Consider the following 24174-nt stretch of genomic DNA (forward strand, 5'->3'; position numbering starts at 1 on the left):
TTTCGCTTGTCCTATATGGCAAGATGAGCTTTGCTGTTTAAGCCAAAATCGCAAGTTCTGCCTATTCGATTCGGCACGACATATATATATATATATATATATATATATATATATATATATATATATATATATATATATATATATATATATATATATATATAAAACGTATATATTAACACATCGGCAGTTTCCCACCAAGGCAGGGTGGCCCGAAAAAGAAAAACTTTCACCATCATTCACTCCATCACTGTCTTGCCAGAGGCGCCCTGACACTATAATTATAAAACTGCAAGATTAACACCTCTCCTTCAAAGTGTAGACACTGTACTTCCTATCTCCAGGACTTAAGTCCGGCCTGCCGGTTTCCTTAATCCCTTCATAAATATTACACTGCTCACACTCCAACAGCACGTCAAGTTCTAAAAGCCATTTGTCTCCATTTGCTACTAACACTTTCACGTATACTTGCTATAAGTCAAAGCCCCTCGCACACAGTACCTTTTTAACTCCCTCCCTCCAACCTATCCTAGGCCGACCTCTACCCCACCTTCCCTCCGCTACAGATTTATACACTCGAAGTTATTCTGGTTCCTTCCATTCTCTCTGCATGTCCGAACCACCTCAACAATCCCTCCTCAGCCCTCTGGATAATAATTTTGGTAATCTACAACTTCCTGACAAATAGAACACAAAGAGTAATAATAAACAGAGTAAAGTCCCAGGCAGCCACGGTAAAAAGCTCTGTTCCACAAGGCACAGTACTCGCTCCCATTCTATCCCTCATCCTCATTTCTGACATAGACAGAGATGTAAGCCATAGCTCCGTGTCTTCCTTTGCGGATGGCACCTGGATCACCATGGCAATGACCTCCATCGAAGACACCGCGAGACTCCAAGCGGACATCAACCAAATCTTCGAATGGGCCACTCAAAACAATATGAAGTTCAACGAGGAGAAATTTCAACTACTCACACATGGGAAACTTGATGAAATAAAAAATGTGTCAGGGTATATGACAAATTCTAACCATACAATAGAGCAGAAAAGTAATGTGAAGGACCTGGGAGTGATAATTTCAGAGGATCTCGCCTTCAAAGACCACAACAATGTATCTACCTTATCCGCAAGGAAAATGATAGGATGGATAATGAGAACCTTTAAAACTAGGGACGCCAAGCCCATGACGATTCTTTTCAAATCGCTTGTGCTCTCTAAGCTGGAATACTGCTCTACACTAACAACCCCCTTCAAGGCTGGCGACAGTGATCGCCTCAAACTCTTCCTCATCTTCCACTTTTCTCTGCATTGGACTGAAGAAGCCACTGGCTGGCGAAACGTTTCTAGAATAAAGATACCAAGTTGAGAAATGATATGGTGATACCGACAAGACGTGTGAAAAGATACTTACATCCTGAGCTGAAAGTAAATGTCTTTTTCCAGATATACAAATGTTGCATAAAAAGGTCGTCTTGTATTTCTCATCTTCCTTCACTTTAACCCTATATTTCCTCTCTAAATGCCCCTTCTATCCGTACTCTCAGGGTCATTTAAAGACGAAGAAAAGGGAAGACATAACATTACTGTTCAACATACTCAGAGGATTTGTTAGGATGGACAAGGACAAGCTGCTGAAAAAAGGTCGGGATCGATAACAAAAAATCATGCTGTTCTAAATGTTGAATGCCTTTTTAAAATATGGTTTGAGAAAGAGATAAAGGTAGTGAGTAGCAGGAAACCAAACTAGGAAACACGTGTGGAAACTGAGGAGACAAAAGATCCATAGTGATGTTAGTCTGGACTTCTGAGACTTTCTGATCGCGAGTTCCAACCCCGCCCGTGGTATGGTTTGGTTTACTTAGCTAACTTCGGTGTGCTAGAAACGTGGAATAAATCAGAAGAAGTAGAGGAGGCAAATTATATACACAGCTTCATGAATATTTATGATAAGTTTTAAGAGACCAGAAATCAGAAACAGAGGCTCTGTTAGGAGCTAATAATCGAGGTCAACAAACATTACTCGGTGAGTACACGCAAAACAGATGAGTCTGCCAGGATTAAAAATCTGAGTCGTCCAAGTCCTTTAGATTTTGGTTGCGCCATTTCCCATAAGTTTAGTTTGTATCTACCTCTATAGATTTTCTTAGACAATATTTTAGTGTGTCCCTGTACTTGACAATTCACTTTACATTTCATTAATTTTAAACTCCATATAAGTTGAACTACAAAAGATACTTAGTCAAAAGTGATAGCAATTTGTAGTTTATTGATCCCGACACTTTCTCCATAAATATGTTGTATATGGAACATTCTATTTTGATGAACACTGTATCTAATAATTTCTATTTGCACATCCTATGTCATTCCCATTCTCTTTCTGTTCGTTTCCGATAAAAAAAATGCAGACATTGGCTGGTATCCGGCTTCTCCAGGCTTCACTTCTGTCAGGCGTGTGGTGAGACAGTGGCATTCAGGCAGGCGCTCTGAATGATGTAGTTGTCTGTTTCAGCGTAAAGTCCACTCAGACAGGCGCTCTGAGTGATGTAGATGTCTGTTGCAACGTAACGTCCATTATTACTATTTTTCTTTACGTGAAGCTCTACCTCTGTGCAAGTTATTTAGAACAGATGGACGAAAGCTCGAAAGTCCTTCTGTTAATCGAGAGATGTAAACTCTAGGTTCGCAGAGGTGATTCTCCTACTTAAGGGACAGACGCTGCTGGTGGTGTTGAAGAATCACAGTAGCCGACGTAGCAGCTGGTGGAATTCTTGGAAGTCACTAGTGAAGAAAGAACAACGTCTCAAGTCATGGCTTTAAACAGTGTTTTGAAAGTTGTCACTATCTGGCTTGTCGGCTTCACCCATCTTACTTCAGGCCACAAGAATGATTATGAAGGTAATGTGTACTTAATTCAATATAATGTATGTTGCATTTATAATATATAGTACACGATATTGATTAGTGTGGTGAAGGTAATACTGACAAAGGAATCAGTGTGACTAAGTAATTTATAGTAATTATTATGGTAAAATAATACTTAGATTATATAAAAAGATGAATTATGAAAGCAAACATTATCACTTCAGAGCCAAACTTTAGCAGTTTGACAGCCAACATAATTTGAATAAGATCCTTTTAGTTTATATATATATATATATATATATATATATATATATATATATATATATATATATATATACTGAGAACATATTTTGTACAAACATATATAATATATAGAATAAACATATTGAGAACAATAGGTATATACAGAAAATATCACACATGCACATAGCTGTGCACCGGAGAAGAAACCTGTCTCGGAAAACGATAAAATTACAAGCACAACTTACACCACTCAAGCAACCTGACAGTATGAATAATACTTAATATGAATAATACTTATAATTGTCATGTCTCACTTTAACATAAGTTTGACGTGCAGTGGACCAATACAGCAGTGTACTCATGTAAATTTATGCGCAGAACTTAATACACATATACATTGATATAAAAATGTACACATCCCTAATACTAACCCTATCTTGGGGGTAAATCATACAGAAGTACCTTTATCCGCCTGAGCTACACACACCTCCGCCAAATATACTGGCCACAATTACTTTAATTAACATTTTGTTGTACATATACAATTGGCATATCATTATGTAAGATTAAGTATACTGTCAACAAAAATTCAATATCATCGCAACACAGTCTTCTGTAACTTAATGCGAACACAAAAATAAACTACCCAATCACAACCTATTCACTGCACAAATGTCAATTTGCAAAACAAAGGTGTATACAATAAATACTACCATGTTGCAAAACCAGTATCTACGACACTCCTTATCACCACCCCTCTTCCCCCCATTGGGCACCGCCCACTTTCTCTCGTCACTACACATTACCCTGTCACACATTCACCTAGCTGTACGTGAACATATTAGCCTGTCACAGGGCACGACAGTATCACTCACTACAGACCCCACCCAAGCATCCTTACAGCATACATGCGAATAATACCTAAAAATATACCATCACACCTGAACATAGGTGTGATGTGAAGTGACCAATACCGTATGCAAGGCTATATGTACATAGATAGTAATACAATCCTCATCCTGGGGGACACGTACATAAATCTATCAACTGAAAGCCCACAACCATTACCAGATCATACTTTTAATCCAGCTATCATCACACTTACATCCTAACACCTGCCAATCACACTGAACCATCTTTCGTTTATGTCTAAGCCAGACGCCCATACCCCCCCCACACACACTCTCACCCACACACTCTCACCCACACACACACACACTCACCCACACACACACACTCACCCACACTCACCCACACTCAACCACACTCACCCACACACACCCACACACACCTACACCCACCCACACCCACCCACACATACCCATACACACCCACACACACACCCACACACCCACACACCCACGCCCCGCGGGGAGCCGTTGGAACCCCTGAAATCGCCCCCAACCCTCGCCCTAGCTGTGACAACTCCTCCCCCCCCCCACTACAAAGCTAGTAAGATCCCAACGGTTAAACCACAATATCCTGCGGGGAAAGCCGCCTCCCACCGCCGTCTATACATTTCCCTATTCCTGCAAACCGTCTTATAGAAAGTCGCTGCCACTACCCGTTTCGGCGCGACCCAATCCTCATTCCCACGCATACCCCACGACACGTACACAAAATCTACCATTAAATATGCCAATGCCCGTTGAATACTCTCTGGCATCCCTCCCACATCCAAAATGAGCGCCCTCAGCACCGATACGCCCCCCCCCTCCCAATCGCTTCACTACCCAACCCATCCAATCCCGAACATTCCCCAATCGTTCACAAAAATATATAGCATGATACGCCGTATCCTCCCCACCACACACCCACTCTCCTCCACCACTCGTCTCATCCGTAGAACCTGCCATGCAGGAAACGGAACATGATCTCCCACACCCGAGGCCTAAGCTTCAACTTGCGAGAACGACGCCAACTATCACCCCACCCATACATGGGGTATATGCCCTCCACCGGCACCACCACCCGGCTTCCAATCAATCGCGTCAACACCCCCACCCGGATCTTGCCAGGCTCCCGTAGGATCATGAGGGCATGCAGCACCGCTTCACATTCCCTCAACTCCGCACCCCATACCACCTCTTCACTCCCTCATGCAGAAGCTCCAAACCCACACCCTGCACCCCCGACATGCACGAACTCCAATCGTAAGTAAGCACATTTTTACCCACAGATCCAATAACCCTAACCCCCATCCCTGACGTTCTGGCAGCATTACCACCTCCCTTCTCAGCCAATCACACCCCAATCCCCATATAAATTTGAACACCCTCTTTAAGATTCTCGCAATTCCTTACCCCGTTAATATGCCCATGGCCCTCGACCATAGACCTGCCAGGCAACCCGTATTGCCCTCCTGATACGACAAGCCCCACAACACTTTTCAGGCGATTTCCCAGTATTTTTTGCAAACAATTTATAATCCACACATAGTAAAGACAGTGCCCGATAATCCTTCAGGGTACTCTGGGCATCTCCCTTTGGGACCAGAATGACCACCACTGTGGCTTGTAACTTCCCCAAACGCCCCCTCTCCTCCATGGTGTTCGTCAACTTCACCAAGAACCCACGCATTAACTGCCAGTGCCACAGGTAGAGTTCACATAGCAGTCCATCTATCCCCGGTGCCTTTCCCGGACGCATACCCACCAACACCTGCAAAACCTCACCCTTATCTATCTCCCCACCCAGCGTTACCCGATCACTACTCCCCAATGAACATGGCACTAGCTCGCAGACGCTACGTAAAGCCTCTCCTCCCACTACGCTACTCCCCAAATACTGCTCATACCATGCCTCCGCATAACCACTCATCACCTCTGTCGTCCGCAACACTTGCCCCCTCACAATAGCCCCCCACTTCCGAGTGGATGACTAACCTTCCAACCTCAGGGGCTTTCCGTCGGCTCTGCAGTCCCCGTAAGACACACGCCAATGGTCAATCACCCCAAAGCACCTCCTCAACCCCCCTGCACACGCACCGCATCGAAATGCTCATTTTGCAGCTCCTGAATCCTTCTCTTCAACATTTCTATATCCTCCACAGGATATACCACCCTGCTTTATTTACTTTCACGTCATGGACAATCTTTGTTTGAAAAGTTTATAAACACTTGTTGATAATGCGAAGTATCGACATGATGAATAAGACACATGTGCAACACTTTAGAATCTTTATCGCCGAAACGCTTCGCTCGAGTAGCAAGCTTCTTCAGTCAGATAAAGGCGAATATAATAATGAAGACAGTATAAGGAGTAATTGTGAGGCGATCAGTCCCTTAATCTCGATAAGTGATCAGTCCTTCAGCCTGAGGATGAGGGACCGACCACCTCCTTCAGTTTCGCCTATCGAAGTAGGTTGTTGTATGTGGGCGAAACGTTTCGGCAAATACATGCCAAAGTGTTGCACATGTGTTTTATTCATCAAATGCGTTAATTAATACTGTAAAAAAAGAGACGTTTTGTGTTTTTTTAATATTAACAAGCAAGTACGTATCTGTCATTACTTATACAAATACATTATTGATAAAATTGAAAACTATCGCATCTCTTTGTGTTATTTTCCTGAGCAACACAAAAACCTATATGAAACACAAAATATCAAAGATGGTCGGTGCCCTGCAATTGGTTTCTGGCTCATCGATCTCTTTGTCCCATTCTTCGACCAGGCCTCCTGGTTGACATCCTGGTTAATGAAGCTGTTAGTGCTTACAGCTTGTCTCATTAACTACAGCGAGACTTCCAAGTTTAAGTTTTTTCTTCAGTTACTTAAAGATCATATTCGTGAAGATTTTGAAATGATGCCTGAGTCTACATGTTGCCTAAATAGCATGTTAACTCTTGTGATAAAATCTCACTTTTAACATTTTTCATGACTATAGAGTTCCCTGAGCCTTTATCCGCGTCGAGTGCATGACTAAGCTATCAGTGGTTTGTTAGGAAAGCAATGGGGTTACTTATATATGACTATATATCAGTTCGCGTGCATAGCTTTATGTGTCCACACTACATAGTAAATCCTTCAGGTCAGCCTCTTCCACTCATCTATAATGCTCTGAAATCTTTTTTCACATCCTAGTTCAGAACTCAACACATCCTTCTCATAACTGTCATACTTTTGCATACTATTTCCAGCCCGTTTCTAAGTCAGGGTGGGTTAAATTAGGTTAGGTTGGATTAGGTTAGGTTAGGTTTAGTTGGGTTAGGTTAGATTACAGTAGGTTGGACTAGGTTAAGTTAAATATTGCTGTGGCATTGTAGTGAAGCAGAGATATCTTGACGTCTGACACTCACACTGTTTATCATACCATATCCTCACCTATTTAAATACTGCTCTGTTTTTTCTTTAAGGGGAAACTGTAGTATTATTTTAATGTTCAATTCAGAGCTTAAAACCTGTTATCTTACACCAGCTACTTTCAAAGTCCCGTATTATCTCAGGTATACTGCCACATTCAACAGTTTACAAACACTATGGTACCTATTTAAATTTAGTTGAACAGTGGCATGGAGAACTACCCATACACCTACTTCCTCCTGATAAAACTCAGTTGGGCTGTGATGAGCCGAGTAATCTGACAGGTAAATTAAGGTTACCTGCGTCGGACACTGAATTAATGTACACTATTGTATGTTACTTTGTTGTCTCTAAGTCTCTTAAGTAAGACGATTTTTTTTATTACAAATTATGATAGTTACACTGGAATTTGGAAGCTAGTCAAAATAATATTAATAAAAATGATGATAATAATAAAATCAATAATAATAATAATAATAATAAAATAATAATAATAATAATAATAATAAAATAATAATAATAATAATAATAATAATTTAAATAATAATTACAGTAATAAAATCGTGATGATGATGATAATAATAATAATATCAACAATAACATTATTTATTACAATAATAATAGTAAAACAATAATAATGATAACAATAATAATAAAATGGATAATAATTATTATTATAAAATAATAAGAATAGTAATATTAAAATAATACTAAAAATAATAATAATAATGATAGTAAAAATAATACTAAAATGAATAATAACTCCTAATAAAAGTAATAAAATAATAATAATAATAATAATAATAATAATAATAATAATCTCAGCAAAAGTGTTAAACGTGCCACGAAGTTCACAAAATAATAATTTTCAGTTAATTCACTTTTTCGTTAATTTTACCATCAACTTTTTTTTTTTTTTGCAGGATGTATCACAGAGAACCTTTCAGAAGTTGGGAAGACAATACGCATCACTAACAACAACAACCACCAGAGTTGGGTCAAGCCTCTGACAACACCTGCACACCTAGACGTGGCATATATTACTCCACAAGGAACATATAATATTATGTGTACAGTTTACTTTAACATCTCAGACGTCTGGCACAACTTGATTATAACTCTCTCAGTCAGTACATAGTTTTTATGTTGTAGTTTTAACAGTTAAATGTAGAAAATGTTTGTTGTCATGATGAATAATGTTTAATTATGTTGTGTATTTATATATGAAGAAAAAATATAATTTACGCTTCGATAATATTCCTTCGATTTATTTCTTTTTGCCATTTTCCCATCCATATTTTCAACTTATTTTTTATTTCTTTTTTTTCCGGGCTGCTTCTTTTTTTTCTGAACATTAATTTTACCATATTAACGAAATAAATAATGCATAATTTATTTTTAAATAAAATAATATACGATTGCAGGTTGATGATAAAACCTTCACAAATATCACCGTGTTGGTCCCGGAGCTGGGTAACAACTGTAGCAAAACGTTCACTATATCCCACCAAACACTTTACCTCAGGAGCTACAACAACACTGTACAGTGGACCAACTGCACGACTGATAACACCACAGGTGAGGTTTGTTGTCACTCACACACACACACACACACACACACACACACACACACACACACACACACACACACACTCACACACACACACGCGCGCGCGCACACGCACACACAGGATTTATCGTTCTAGTGGCTGTCCTAAGATATTATTAGCGGTCATCGTATGTGAGTGAATCAGTGAACATACCTATAAGAGTGTAACAACTTTCAATAGTGCGAATAATGTGATAATATCAAGAATTTTACAATTTAAATTTGAATGAATGTTGAGTGAGGGAGGGTAGCAGTCAGCTGATGACGCTGCTGGCTGCAGTGTTGACACAAAATATCCAATCATAGTTAATTGGGTCAAGGCTGTGGTCTCAAGTAATAATAAATACAGATATTGGTGGGTTATAACAGCAGTGTAGTGATAAGTTCATAAACGAGTGATTAAGTAAATAATGAAAGTAAGAAAAAATTAGTCAATCCCCAGCTGTTGGTGTTGTGAATGTAGTTAATATCATCAGATTTGTTATGACAATAATACTATACTAAGGAAAAAAGTGAATACCAAGTCTTAAAAAAATAAAATAAAAACTTGAATGCATGATAAAGTTAGTGAGGGAGTTACAAAGTGAAGGAGTTGATAGCAGCCACCACCAGGAACCTCCATTGTTGTGCAGACAACATTACTTGTCTATGTGTGATTAGTTTTTGGTTAGTGTCTAAAGTGTCAGTGTCTGGCCCTGCTGGTTGTATGTTATGCCATCACTCTCTCCCTAACTTTCAGTGCCAGGAGACAGATAGGGGTAAACCTGAAAATATTTAGTAAATTATCTAAATATCTTCAAAAGAGTTGTGTAGCCTAGTGACCCCCCCTCGTCTTTCTGACAGCCACAAGCTAGTAAACAAGTACGTACATACAAACACACGTGTTCGCCAGTAATTATTATTATAGTAAATATTAGTATATATTAATAAGGAATTGAGTGAGAAATAATTTTATAATCTTCAAAAGAGTAGCGTAGCCTGGGCCGGGAGAGTACCGGTGAACCAAGAACAAAGAACCAGGCCGGGAGAATACCAGTTAAGCAAGAACAACAAAGATCCGGGCCGGGAGAGTACCAGTGAACCAAGAACAACAAAGATCTGGGCTGGGAGAGTACCGGTGAACCAAGAACAACAAAAATCTGGGCCGGGAGAGTACCGGTGAACCAAGAACAACAAAGATCCGGGCCGGGAGAGTACCGGTGAACCAAGAACAACAAAGATCCGGGCCGGGAGAGTACCAGTGAACCAAGAACAACAAAGATCCGGGCCGGGAGAGTACCGGTGAACCATGAACAACAAAGATCCGGGCCGGGAGAGTACCAGTGAACCAAGAACAACAAAGATCCGGGCCGGGAGAGTACCGGTGAACCAAGAACAACAAAGATCCGGGTCGGGAGAGCACCGGTGAACCAAGAACAACAAAGATCCGGGCCGGGAGAGTACCAGTGAACCAAGAACAACAAAGATCCAGGCCGGAGAGTGCCAGTGAACCAAGAACAACAAAGATCCAGGCCGGGAGAGTGCCAGTGAACCAAGAACAACAAAGATCCGGGCCGGGAGAGTACCGGTGAGCCAAGAACAACAAAGATCCGGGCCGGGAGAGTACCGGTGAACCAAGAACAACAAAGATCCGGGCCCAGAGAGTACCGGTGAACCATGAACAACAGAGATTCTGGCCGGGAGAGTGCCAGTGAACCAAGAACAACAAAGATCCAGGCCGGAGAGTGCCAGTGAACCAAGAACAACAAAGATCCAGGCCGGGAGAGTGCCAGTGAACCATGAACAACAAAGATCCGGGTCGGGAGAGTACCGGTGAACCAAGAACAACAGAAATCCGGGCCGGGAGAGTACCGGTGAACCAAGAACAACAAAGATCCGGGCCGGGAGAGTACCAGTGAACCAAGAACAACAACAACAACAATAGTGTGTTAACGTCCCCCCCCTCTTTTTCAAATAACGACAAGCTAGTAAACACACAAACACACGTGTACACAGTAAATATCATTGTAGTATATATTAGTGTATATTAATAAGGAATTGATTTTGAAATAATTCTATAATCTTCAGAAGAGTAGCGTAGCCTAGTGTGATATATGACCCCCCTTTATTTTTTTTAAGACTAAGAGAAAAGTGCGTGCGCACGCACACGCGCGCACACACATACACAGATACATACATACACATACACACATATACATACACACACACACACACACACACACACACACACACACACACACACACACTCCAGAAAGACGGAGAGGTGGGGCACACCACCAAGTGCTGGACACAGTGCACACAACCGAGGAAGAAGTGAAGAGGCTTCTGAGTGAGCTAGATACCTCAAAGGCAATGGGGCCAGATAACATCTCCCCATGGGTATTGAGAGAGGGAGCAGAGGCGCTATGTGTACCCCTAACAACAATATTCAATACATCTATCGAAACAGGGAGATTGCCTGAGGCATGGAAGACAGCAAATGTAGTCCCAATCTTTAAAAAAGGAGACAGACATGAAGCATTAAACTACAGACCAGTGTCACTGACATGTATAGTATGCAAAATCATGGAGAAGATTATCAGGAGAAGAGTGGTGGAACACCTAGAAAGGAATGATCTCATCAACAGCAGCCAGCATGGTTTCAGGGACGGGAAATCCTGTGTCACAAACCTACTGGAGTTCTATGACATGGTGACAGCAGTAAGACAAGAGAGAGAGGGGTGGGTGGATTGCATTTTCTTGGACTGCAAGAAGGCGTTTGACACAGTTCCACACAAGAGATTGGTGCAAAAACTGGAGGACCAAGCAGGGATAACAGGGAAGGCACTACAATGGTTCAGGGAATACTTGTCAGGAAGACAGCAGCGAGTCATGGTACGTGGCGAGGTGTCAGAGTGGGCACCTGTGACCAGCGGGGTCCCGCAGGGGTCAGTCCTAGGACCAGTGCTGTTTCTGGTATTTGTGAACGACATGACGGAAGGAATAGACTCTGAGGTGTCCCTGTTTGCAGATGACGTGAAGTTGATGAGAAGAATACACTCGATCGAAGACCAGGCAGAACTACAAAGGGATCTGGACAGGCTGCAGAACTGGTCCAGCAATTGGCTCCTGGAGTTCAATCCCACCAAGTGCAAAGTCATGAAGATTGGGGAAGGGCAAAGAAGGCCGCAGACGGAGTACAGTCTAGGGGGTCAGAGACTACAAACCTCACTCAAGGAAAAAGATCTTGGGGTGAGTATAACACCAGGCACATCTCCTGAAGCGCACATCAACCAAATAACTGCTGCAGCATATGGGCGCCTAGCAAACCTCAGAACAGCATTCCGACATCTTAATAAGGAATCGTTCAGGACCCTGTACACCGTATACGTTAGGCCCATATTGGAGTATGCGGCACCAGTTTGGAACCCACACCTAGCCAAGCACGTAAAGAAACTAGAGAAAGTGCAAAGGTTTGCAACAAGACTAGTCCCAGAGCTAAGAGGTATGTCCTACGAGGAGAGGTTAAGGGAAATCAACCTGACGACACTGGAGGACAGGAGAGATAGGGGGGACATGATAACGACATACAAAATACTGAGAGGAATTGACAAGGTGGACAAAAACAGGATGTTCCAGAGATTGGACACAGTAACAAGGGGACACAGTTGGAAGCTAAAGACACAGATGAATCACAGGGATGTTAGGAAGTATTTCTTCAGCCACAGAGTAGTCAGTAAGTGGAATAGTTTGGGAAGCGATGTAGTGGAGGCAGGATCCATACATAGCTTTAAGCAGAGGTACGATAAAGCTCACGGCTCAGGGAGAGTGACCTAGTAGCGATCAGTGAAGAGGCGGGGCCAGGAGCTCGGACTCGACCCCCGCAACCTCAACTAGGTGAGTACAACTAGGTGAGTACATATGTGTATATATATATATATATATATATATATATATATATATATATATATATTTAATATATTTATAGATGGGGTTGTAAGAGAAGTAAATGCGAGGGTCTTGGCAAGAGGCGTGGAGTTAAAAGATAAAGAATCACACACAAAGTGGGAGTTGTCACAGTTGCTCTTTGCTGATGACACTGTGCTCTTGGGAGATTCTGAAGAGAAGTTGCAGAGATTGGTGGATGAATTTGGTAGGGTGTGCAAAAGAAGAAAATTAAAGGTGAATACAGGAAAGAGTAAGGTTATGAGGATAACAAAAAGATTAGGTGATGAAAGATTGGATATCAGATTGGAGGGAGAGAGTATGGAGGAGGTGAACGTATTCAGATATTTGGGAGTGGACATGTCAGTGGATGGGTCTATGAAAGATGAGGTGAATCATAGAATTGATGAGGGAAAAAGAGTGAGTGGTGCACTTAGGAGTCTGTGGAGACAAAGAACTTTGTCCTTGGAGGCAAAGAGGGGAATGTATGAGAGTATAGTTTTACCAACACTCTTATATGGGTGTGAAGCGTGGGTGATGAATGTTGCAGCGAGGAGAAGGCTGGAGGCAGTGGAGATGTCATGTTTGAGGGCAATGTGTGGTGTGAATATAATGCAGAGAATTCTTAGTTTGGAAGTTAGGAGGAGGTGCGGGATTACCAAAACTGTTGTCCAGAGGGCTGAGGAAGGGTTGTTGAGGTGGTTCGGACATGTAGAGAGAATGGAGCGAAACAGAATGACTTCAAGAGTGTATCAGTCTGTAGTGGAAGGAAGGCGGGGTAGGGGTCGGCCTAGGAAAGGTTGGAGGGAGGGGGTAAAGGAGGTTTTGTGTGCGAGGGGCTTGGACTTCCAGCAGGCATGTGTGAGCGTGTTTGATAGGAGTGAATGGAGACAAATGGTTTTTAATACTTGACGTGCTGTTGGAGTGTGAGCAAAGTAACATGAAGGGATTCAGGGAAACCGGCAGGCCGGACTTGAGTCCTGGAGATGGGAAGTACAGTGCCTGCACTCTGAAGGAGGGGTGTTAATGTTGCAGTTTAAAAACTGTAGTGTAAAGCACCCTTCTGGCAAGACAGTGATGGAGTGAATGATGGTGAAAGTTTTTCTTTTTCGGGCCACCCTGCCTTGGTGGGAATCGGCCAGTGTGAAAAAAAAATAATATATATATATATATATATATATATATATATATATATATATATATATATATATATATATATATATACACGTATACACAAGACAAACCTAACCTAACACATTAGCTCATAAATCCCCCCACCACACACACATTTTTACGATAAGCTGAAGCAGCTAGAATATCCCAACAGGATATAAACAAAATGGGATCTCAAAAGGGAGGACGTAAAGACGAGGGAACCGATGATGGCTGGCCGGAAAAGGAAGAATGGGTAGAACGGCTCAAGAACAAACTGGAACAACAATGGGAGAAAAGGTTAAGCGAGTTTTGCAATAACATGTTAGAGCAAATATCTGCAGAGAGCAAGAAGTGGGAATCACGAGCTGTAGTAGCTGAGGCAAAGATACAGAGACTGGAGGAAGAAATGGATGTACTGAAGCAGGATCTAAAGATGAGGTCCGAAAGAAGCAAGATGACTGAAGTGGGAACAGCAGGCAGCGAGGGGATGGAGCTAAGCAGTCTTTTGAAGCAGTAATATCAGGCCATCAAGGTGTCTGGGAGATGATTAGGGAAACAGCAAAGGAGATGCTTAAATCAGATCCAGAGATACAGAGGGAAAAGAAATGGGAAGAGGAGAGGGAAAGGTCAATAATTATTCATGGGCTTCAGGAGGCTGAAGGGCAGACCTATGATTAAAGAAAGCATTGGGAGGAAAGAGAGATTAAGAACATCATTGCAATAACAGGAGAGAGGGACATGTCTCAGGAAGAAAATTTTCACAGACTTGAGGGGTATTCCAGGGAAAAAATTCGACCAATTAGATTGACATTCAAGATAGATGTGGTACAGAACAGGATACTACAACAGAAACCACTGTTAAAGGACTCTCCAGAGTATCAAAAAGTGTTCCTCAATCGAGACAGAATCCGAAAGGAAAGGGAACAACTGAAAGTGAAAGCAAGACAAAACCAGTGGAAGGAAAGAGAGACATCTGATTAAGGAGACATTCACGACATTGTACACCGTGTACGTAAGGCCTATACCGGAATATGCAGCGCCAGTATGGAACCCTCACTTAGTCAAACACGTCACGAAATTGGAGAAAGTGCAAAAATTTGCAACACGATTAGTCCCGGAACTGAGGGGTATGTCTTATGAGGAGAGGTTAAGGGAACTCAACCTGATGACACTAGAGGATAGAGGGGACATGATAACAACGTATAAAATACTGAGAGGCATTGACGAGGTGGACAAGGATCGAATGTTTCAGAGATGGGATACAGAAACAAGGGGACACAATTGGAAGCTGAAAACTCAGATGAGTTATAGGGATGTTAGGAAGTATTTCTTTAGTCTTAGAGTTTTCAGGAACTGGAATAATCTGGAGAGTGAAGTAGTGGAAGCAAGTTCCATAAATAACTTTAAGAAGAGGTATGACAAAGATCATGGAGCAGGGAGAGAGTGAATTAGTATCGACCAGTGAAGAGGCGGGGCCAGGAGCTATGAATCGACCCCTGCAACCACATATAGGTGAGTACATATAGGTGGGTACACTTGACCCTTGCAACGACATATAGGTGAGTACACAAACGAGTACAAATGCGAGTACATTTTATGTACTCGCATTTACGCGAGTACATAAAATAGAAGCATAAAAACGCAAAATATTTAATTTTAAATAATTAAATTAAAAATAATTAAGCATGTTACAAGCACAAGTCGTTGTATACAGACTGTGCTTAATAAGATTTTACTAAAATTCCTATTTTTTGGGATTACCTTTTTTTCACTTAATAATTTTGTGATTAATTAAACCCTTGAGCACTTTTGAGTGTGGCTGTGGAAGGTTATTCTGGGGATCAACGCCCCCGCGGCCCGGTCCATGACCAGGACTCCCGGTGGATCAGGGCCCGATCAACCAGGCTGTTACTGCTGGCCGCACGCAGTCCAACGTACGAGCCACAGCCTGGCTGATCCGGCACTGACTTTAGGTATCTGTCCAGCTCACTCTTGAAGGCAGCCAGGGGCTTATTGGCAATTCCCCTAATGCTTGATGGGAGGCTGTTGAACAGTCTTGGGCCCTGGACACTTATGATGTTTTCCCTTAGTGTACCAATGGCGCCCCTACTTTTAATTGGGGGCATTTTGCATCGCCTTCCCAGTCTCTTACTTTCGTAGGGAGTGATTTCTGTGTGCAGATTTGAGACCATTCCTTCCAGGATTTTCCAAGTGTAGATTATGATATATCTCTCCCTCCTGCGTTCCAGCGAGTACAAGTCAAGTGCTTCCAAGCGTTCCCAGTAGTTAAAGTGCTTGACAGAACTTATACCTGCAGTAAAGGATCTCTGTACACTCTAGATCTGCAATTTCACCTGCTTTGAATGGAGATGTTAGTGTACAGCAGTATTCCAGCCTAGAGAGAACAAGTGATTTGAAAAGGATCATCATTGGCTTGGCATCTCTCGTTTTGAACGTTCTCATTATCCCTCCTATCATTTTCTTTGCACTTGTGATCGTGGCACTGTTGTGATCCTTGAAAGTGAGATCCTCAGACATTACTACTCCCAGGTCCCTTACATTATTTTTCCGCTCTATTGTATGGCCAGAGTCTGTAGTATACTCTGTTCTAGTTATTATCTCCTCCAGTTTTCCATAACGGAGTAGTTGGAATTTGTCCTCATTGAACATCATATTGTTTACCGTTGCCCACTGGAAAACTTTGTTTATATCTTCTTGGAGGTTAACCGCGTCCTCACCAGATGACAGCCTCATGCAGATCCTAGTATCATCCTCAAAGGATGATACGGTGCTGTGGTGAAGATCCATCTCCCCACTTTCCCAGTTATTCCTTTAGCATGTATTTTATAGGCTATTACGCCATGATCGCATTTGTCAAATACTTTTGCAAAGTCTGTGTATATTACATCTGCATTCTGATTTTCTTCCAGTGCATCCAGTGCCATATCATAGTGATCCAGTAGTTGTGAGAGGCAGGAGCGACCTGCCCTGAACCCATGTTGCCCTGGATTGTGCAGGTTTTGGGAATCCAGGTGATTTGCAATCCTGCTTCTTAGCACTCTTTCAAAGATTTTTATGATGTGGGACGTCAGAGCTATTGGTCTATAGTTCTAAGCTAATGCTTTGCTGCCACCTTTATGGAGTGGGGCTATATCCGTTGTTTTAAGTGACTGTGTAATTTCACCCATGTCCAAGCTCCTCCTCCATAGTGTACTTAGGGCACGCAAGAGGGCTTTCTTGCAGTTCTTAATGAATACAGAGTTCCACGAGTCTGGGCCCGGGGCTGAGTGCATGGGCATGTTGTCAATGGCTTTTTCGAAGTCTATCGGAGTTAGGGTAATGTCGGAAATCTGGCATACATTTATGGAGTTTTGAGACTCATTCATGAAGAAATCATTTGGGTCGTCGATCCTCAGACTGATTAGTGGTTCACTAAACAGAGTCGTACTGGGATTTCAATATTTCACTCATTTCCTTGTTGTCATCTGTGTAAGTCCTATCCTGTCTGAGCAAGGGCCCAATACCAGATCACAGTGGTATTTGCCTTGTTTTTGGCATATGAAAAGAAATATTTTGAATTTCTTTCAATTTCACTAATAGCTTTAAGCTCTTCCTGTCTCTCCTAGTTCCTGTAAGAGTCATTTAACTTAAGTTCTATAGTTTCCACTTCCCTGAACAGCGCCTCCTTTCGTGTATCAGATATTCTAGCACTCCTGAGGAGCTCAGTGACTCTTCGTCGTCTTCTGTAGAGGGAGCGTCTTTCTATCTCCGGTTTACTCCTGCTCTTCTTCTTTCTTAGGGGAATATACCTAGAACATGCTTCAGCTGCCAGGAAGTTAGTGAGTTAGTGAGGAGTCCGGTATAAATACTTCCTTATTAGATGATGTGAAGTCCGAAATGTGAATCACATCTAGGAATAATAATAATAATAATTATATATCATCATTAATATTATTATATTAATATTATTATTATTATTATTACAACTAAAACTGGTAACACTAATAAAATTATTAATAATAAAATTGGTAAAATGTTTCTAGTAATAATAATTATTGCAATAATTATTATTATAGTAATAGTATTCATCAATCACATTATTTTATTTTTGAAGTGCATTTGAAATTTTAGCATTGGACATATATACCTTCTACTTCCCAGTGGATACAACAGTCTCAACACTACCATCATTGGATACAACAGTCTCAACACCACCAACAGTGGATACAAGAGTCTCAACACCACCATCAACATCAACACGCCCACCACAGTCAGCTTACCATCCTCTGTTTCTGGCTGGTGTTGTACTGTTCTTCATATTAGTTGTGGTCGTCTCTATTTACGTCTTCATCACTTTGCGTATCCTCAACCAGCTGTTACTAGAGAGAGGTGAGAGTAGTCATATGTTACTGTTGGTGAGAGTTCGGGAGTTCTAAATCATAACTTGGTGTAGGTCGGGCGATGTGTTGGGTCACTAGTGATATGATTGGTACCAAGGATTTTATCAATAACTGGTAACATGCTTCTCTCGTTTCTCCAGGCAGTAATTCTGGTCAAGAAGAAGAGGTTAGAACTTACGAGGAGTGGAATGAAAACTGGCAGGTGCAATCACAACTGTGAAAACCATATGTACGTACAGGAGTGGAGAGTGGTTCAGTGTGACAAAAAGTCAGTATTATTATTAATAATTTTAAAAACTATTTAAAATACACTTTTATAGCAACAGCAAAATATTGCTAAGCCACAAGGGCTATACAGCGCTGCAGGATAGGGAAGGAAGCGAGGGTATTGGGCGGCAGGAAGGGGGAGGGATGATCAGTAGGTTACAGAAAACAGCGGGGCAGGGGATAGTACGGGGGGAGAGGGTAGCAAGAGATTGAGGTAGAAAGGGCTGAAGGTATCAGAGTTTGTAAAGTCAGTTGTTGTCAAAAAGTCAATGAGAGAGTCCGGATGAAAGGTGGGTCCATCAGCGAGAAGGGAAGGTAAAGAGAGAGCAGCGGAGCGAAGACGACGACGGAGGTAAATTCTGCGTGCTCGTTGATAAAGTCTAACAGAATGTGGCTGACTGATAATGGAACCTGACAATTCTCAGAGAGAGGAGCAGGGCACCTCTCCATGAGATATCCATGAGTAAGACGGTATGGCCAATGCGAAGACGGGAGAGTGTAGTCTCCCAACCTCGACACTGGTGACAAGAAGACGGCCAGTAACCTATACTCGGTTTAACAGATTGAAGTTTGTTACCGAGCATAGTAGACCAACGTTGTTGCCAACGGGTGTGAAGGTGGGTAGCTATTGCAGCAAAATAGTCCGTAAATGGGATACCTCTATATGAAACTGGTAGGTCATATACTGCTGACCGTGCAGCAGTGTCTGCCTGTTCGTTGCCCTGTACGTCAACATGACCAGGGGCCCAACAAAAAACCATATCTTTATGCTTGGTAAAGATGCGGTGTAGCCAAAGTTGGATGCGGAGGACTAAGGGGTGAGGTGTATCAAATTTCTGTATAGCCTGTAAAGCACTAAGAGAGTCTGAGACAACCACAAATGATGACACAGGCATAGATGCAATACGGATAAGTGCTGCAAGAATGACATACAATTCAGCAGTAAAAATACTAGCCGAAGATAGTAAATGATCTCGTACAACATTGTCCAGAAACATTGCTGCGAATCCTACACCGTCAGAAGACTTAGAGCCATCTGTGTACACTGCAATGGCATGATAATGAGAGTGGAAGTGGTCAAGAAAAAGAGAGCGGGAAGCGACCGTAGACAGTTGGGCTTTCGAGCAAGGGAGAGAGAAAGAACAGACTCGAACAGCTGGAACTTCCCAGGGGGGTAGGGAAAAGTGAGATGCTACATGAACATAGAAAGGTGGTAATTGAAGAGAAGACAAGAGCGAATGTAGGCGAAGAGAGAAGGGACGGAGTAAACAGGGGCGGCGAACAAATAATGTCTACTAATATCAGTGACCATTCTATAAATGGAAGGATTGCGGAGATCATGAGAGCGTACATAGTAGCGAAGGCAATGGGCATCACGGCGATCGGATAAGGATGGAACGTTCGCTTCTGCATAGAGGCTCTCAACAGGGAAAGAGCGAAAAGCACCAAGGCATAAACGTAATCCTTGGTGATGAATGGGGTTAAGGCTAGAGAGAGTAGCAGGAGATGCCGCTGAATAGATCTGGTCACCATAATCAAGTTTCGATAAAATGAGGGTGGAATGTAGGCGAAGGAGAGTTCGACGATCAGCTCCCCATGAAAGATGAGCAAGGGTTTTAAGAAGGTTCAGCCGGCTGTGACAAGTTGCCTTCAGAGAGGTAATGTGAGGTTTCCAGGATAACCTACGGTCAAAGAGGAGGCCCAGAAACTTGACTGTATCACGTTCAGGGATACGGGAGCCATAGAGGTACAAAGGATGATCGGAGATGACAGAGCGTCTAGTGAAAGTAATTTGGTGGGTTTTAGTGCTGGAAAATTTAAACCCATGTGTGGTGGCCCAATTGGAAACACGGTTGACTGCATGCTGGAGAGAAACTGTAATGAGGTGACAGTCAGCGCCTGCACAGGCAATAGCGAAGTCATCAACATAGAGTGATGACCAAATATTTGATGGAAGACTAGAGGCCAAATCATTAATAGCAAGGAGAAAAAGTGTTGTGCTCAGAACACATCCCTGGGGGACACCTTCAGCTTGGATAAAGTCCGGGGAGAGCACATTATTAACCCGAACACGGAAATGTCTATCAGTTAAAAAGTTCTTAAGGAAGGATGGTAGATTGCCTCGGAGGCCTAAGGAGTGGGCTTGGGCCAAAATATTATACCTCCAAGTTGTGTCATATGCCTTCTCAAGGTCAAAAAATATGGCAATAACTGAGTGGTTATTCGCAAAGGCATTACGAACATACGTATCCAAGCGTAGTAAGGGGTCTATGGTAGAACATCCCTTACGAAAGCCATATTGACGAGTGGAGAGACTGTTGTGTGTCTCTAAATACCACACTAAACGTCTATTTACCAGGCGTTCCATCACTTTGCAAACTGCACTGGTAAGAGCAATGGGACGATAGTGGGAGGCTTCATGTCCCGTAGTGCCTGGTTTGCGGAAAGGGAGAACAATGGCAGATTTCCACAGCTGTGGAAGAACTCCTTGTGACCAAATAAGATTGAAAAGGCGTAATAGGACTGCAAGGGCTGACTGATGTAAATGTTGTAGCATACGAATATGAATGTCGTCGGGCCCAGCTGCCGATGATCGGCAAGCTGAGAGTGTTGCCTCCAGTTCTTGAAGTGTAAAAGGCACATTATACTGTTCTTCTCTGAGAGAAGAAAAGTCCAAGGGTGCTAACTCTCTGGCAGACTTTGAGGAAAGAAATGAGGGGCATAGATGGAGCCCCTGAGAAATACAGACCAGATGATTGCCAATTTCATTGGCAACATCTAGTGGGTTTGCTATATCAACACCGGCAACCCGCAGAACAGGAGCCGGGTCAGGAGAATATTTACCACTCAGTTTTCGTACTTTTTTCCAGACTGCACTCATAGAGGAAGCAGAGGTGATGGTGGAGACATAATCTCGCCAGCAAGTGCGTTTAGTGTCACGGATGACACGGCGAGTGATCGCACGCTTCTGCTTAAAATCAAGAAGTCTCTCCGTGGTTCTATTGTACCGGTACCTGCCCCATGCAGCGCATTTCAAACGTACTGCACGAGCACAGGCAGGAGATCACCAAGGCACGCATTTCTGAGAATGCCTGCCCGAAGTTTGTGGTATAGAATGAGAAGCTGCGGTTAAAACGGAGGACGAGAAGAGGTGTAAAAGCTCATCAATGGAGGACGAAGAAGGAACCTCTCTAAAAACAGTTAGTTGTGAGTAAAGGTTCCAATTTGTCTGATCAAATTGCCAGCGTGGGATACGAAGAGGTGGTGAATATGAAGGGGAAGTAAGAATGACTGGGAAATGATCAATGTCATGTAAATCTGGGAGAACAGACCAGGTGAAGTCTAATGCAGCAGAGGAAGAGCAGACTGAGAGATCGATGCAAGAGAGAGTGTGAGTCCAAGGATCAAAATGGGTGCGAGTACGCGTATTTAAAACATGGAGGGGGTGGGTGGCAAGAAAAGTCTCTAACTGAATGCCACGGGATTCACAGTGAGACCCCCCCCCCAGAGGAAATGATGGGCATTAAAATCGCCAAGTAACAGAATCGGTGGTGGTAATGACGAAACAAGAAAGGCAATATCCGGAATAGATAATGCCCGAGAAGGAGAGAGATATAAAGAACAGAGCATATACCACCTATGCAAGTGGATACGGGCTGCTGTGTAATGCAGCGAAGTACGAACAAATAGCTGATGGTACGGAATATCAGTGCGTAGAAGAAGGGCACTTTCATTAAAGGTCCCATCAGGAAAAGGATCTGAAGAATACAATAAATTATAGCCTGAGATGGGAGAGATAACAGCAGAGTGTAATTTTGGTTCCTGTAAGCAAACACCAACAGGGGAAAACTGGGAGAGTAACATCTGAAGCTCACCCCAATTACCCCTGAGGCCGTGTATATTCCACTGTAAATAGGCCATGATTGGCAATGATAAAGATACTTGAAATCCACAGGTAAGGGTTCCTACGGACTAGAGGGGTTAGAAAAGTCCACATGCGGAGGCAGCGGAAAACGTTCAAGCAGCGAAGGAACGGTGCGCTGTGAAGAAAGGAGTTGAGCAGATGGAGGAGAGGAGAGAGAAGGAACCGAGGGTGGATCAGTGTCCATTGATGATTTGGTCTCTGCAATATATTCAGAGGTTGCTTCAAGTGTTTCGGAATTCAGAGACGTCGTATGGGAGACAATATTGGAGATGGTAGGGGGAGGATGAGTAAAGATTGGAACTGTAATGGACTGTACCAAGGTAGGGGGGGGGCGAAAGGGTGGAGGGAACTGGAGAAGAAGCGTGGAAGGGGACAGAAGAGGCAGAAACCTGGGAGGTGGCAGAAGAGGAAGAAACTTGGGAGGGAACAGGGGAGGTAGGTATAGTACGAGGAGGAGGGTGAACCTCTACACTTGTAACAGAGCCAGTGAGAGGGGAAGAACCCGGTACAGAGACAGGGAAGGTAAAATGAGGAGGTGGAAGAAGGGAAGGAGGGGTTAAAGGACCTTTTTTTGACTTCTGAGAAGTAGAGGGACGATTGGGAGGAGGTGTCGTACGAGATCTCGTCGATACTGAGGCTTGTGAGGGAGAACACGAAGAAGTGAGAACAGACTGAGGCGTTGAAGTAGGGACGTCTGAGCCTAGGACAGCAAAAGAATTAGATACAGGAGTGACTATGGGAGAGGTAACCACAGAGGAGGCTGCAGAAGATGGGACCCCAGAAGTGGGGGGACGTTTTGAAACACGGGAATAAGAAACACGAGGTAGTCTCCCTTGGAGGCGGAGATGAGAAACTGCCATGGCATAAGGGAGACCTTCTGCCTCTTTGAGGTAACGGATTTCCCGCTCATTTAAGTAGACTTGGCAACGGTGAGAGTACGAAGGGTGAGCCTCATGACAATTAAGGCAAGAGGGAGGTCGATTGCAAGACGTATTTGAATGGTCATCGGCACCACAGACTGGGCATTCGGCTATAGATCTGCAATATTTCGCTGGATGGCCAAATCGCCAGCAATTTCTACACTGTTGCAGTGTAGGGATCACCTTTCGAACTTGTAACCGATGTCCTGCTACATAAACTGAGGATGGGAGTTCACGGCTGTCAAAAGTTAAACGAGCCACATTGCTAAGGTATCGTCTCCGCCTGCGGGCAGGAAGAACATAAGTGTCTACCTTGAGGATTGGGAGATCTTGGAGTTCCAGCTGTTCAAGAATGTCATTGCCACATGTCTGGAAATTTTGTTGAACTATGGTATGGGGCAGAATGACGGTACCACTACAAGAATTGAGGGAATGATGTTTTTCAATAGTGACAGGAACAGTATCTATATGGGAAAGAAGAGAAAGATCATGAGCTTGGGTAGCATTCTGTACAGTGATGATGCGCGTACCGCTCTTAAGAGCATGAAAAGAAATATCTTTACCAACA

The 24174-nt window shown here is 42.8% G+C and overlaps 1 long non-coding RNA gene across 1 annotated transcript; it reads left to right on the top strand.

The window, feature by feature from the left end:
- The first annotated feature begins 2443 nt into the window (after positions 1-2443).
- Positions 2444-18753, top strand: LOC138852763 (uncharacterized). Its single transcript, XR_011392059.1, has 4 exons — positions 2444-2893; positions 8330-8984; positions 18256-18483; positions 18635-18753. It is a non-coding gene; the product is annotated as an uncharacterized lncRNA (long non-coding RNA).
- The last annotated feature ends 5421 nt before the right edge of the window (positions 18754-24174 follow it).

Source organism: Cherax quadricarinatus, chromosome 16, assembly GCF_038502225.1.
Source record: "Cherax quadricarinatus isolate ZL_2023a chromosome 16, ASM3850222v1, whole genome shotgun sequence".
Taxonomy (NCBI): Eukaryota; Metazoa; Arthropoda; class Malacostraca; order Decapoda; family Parastacidae; genus Cherax; species Cherax quadricarinatus.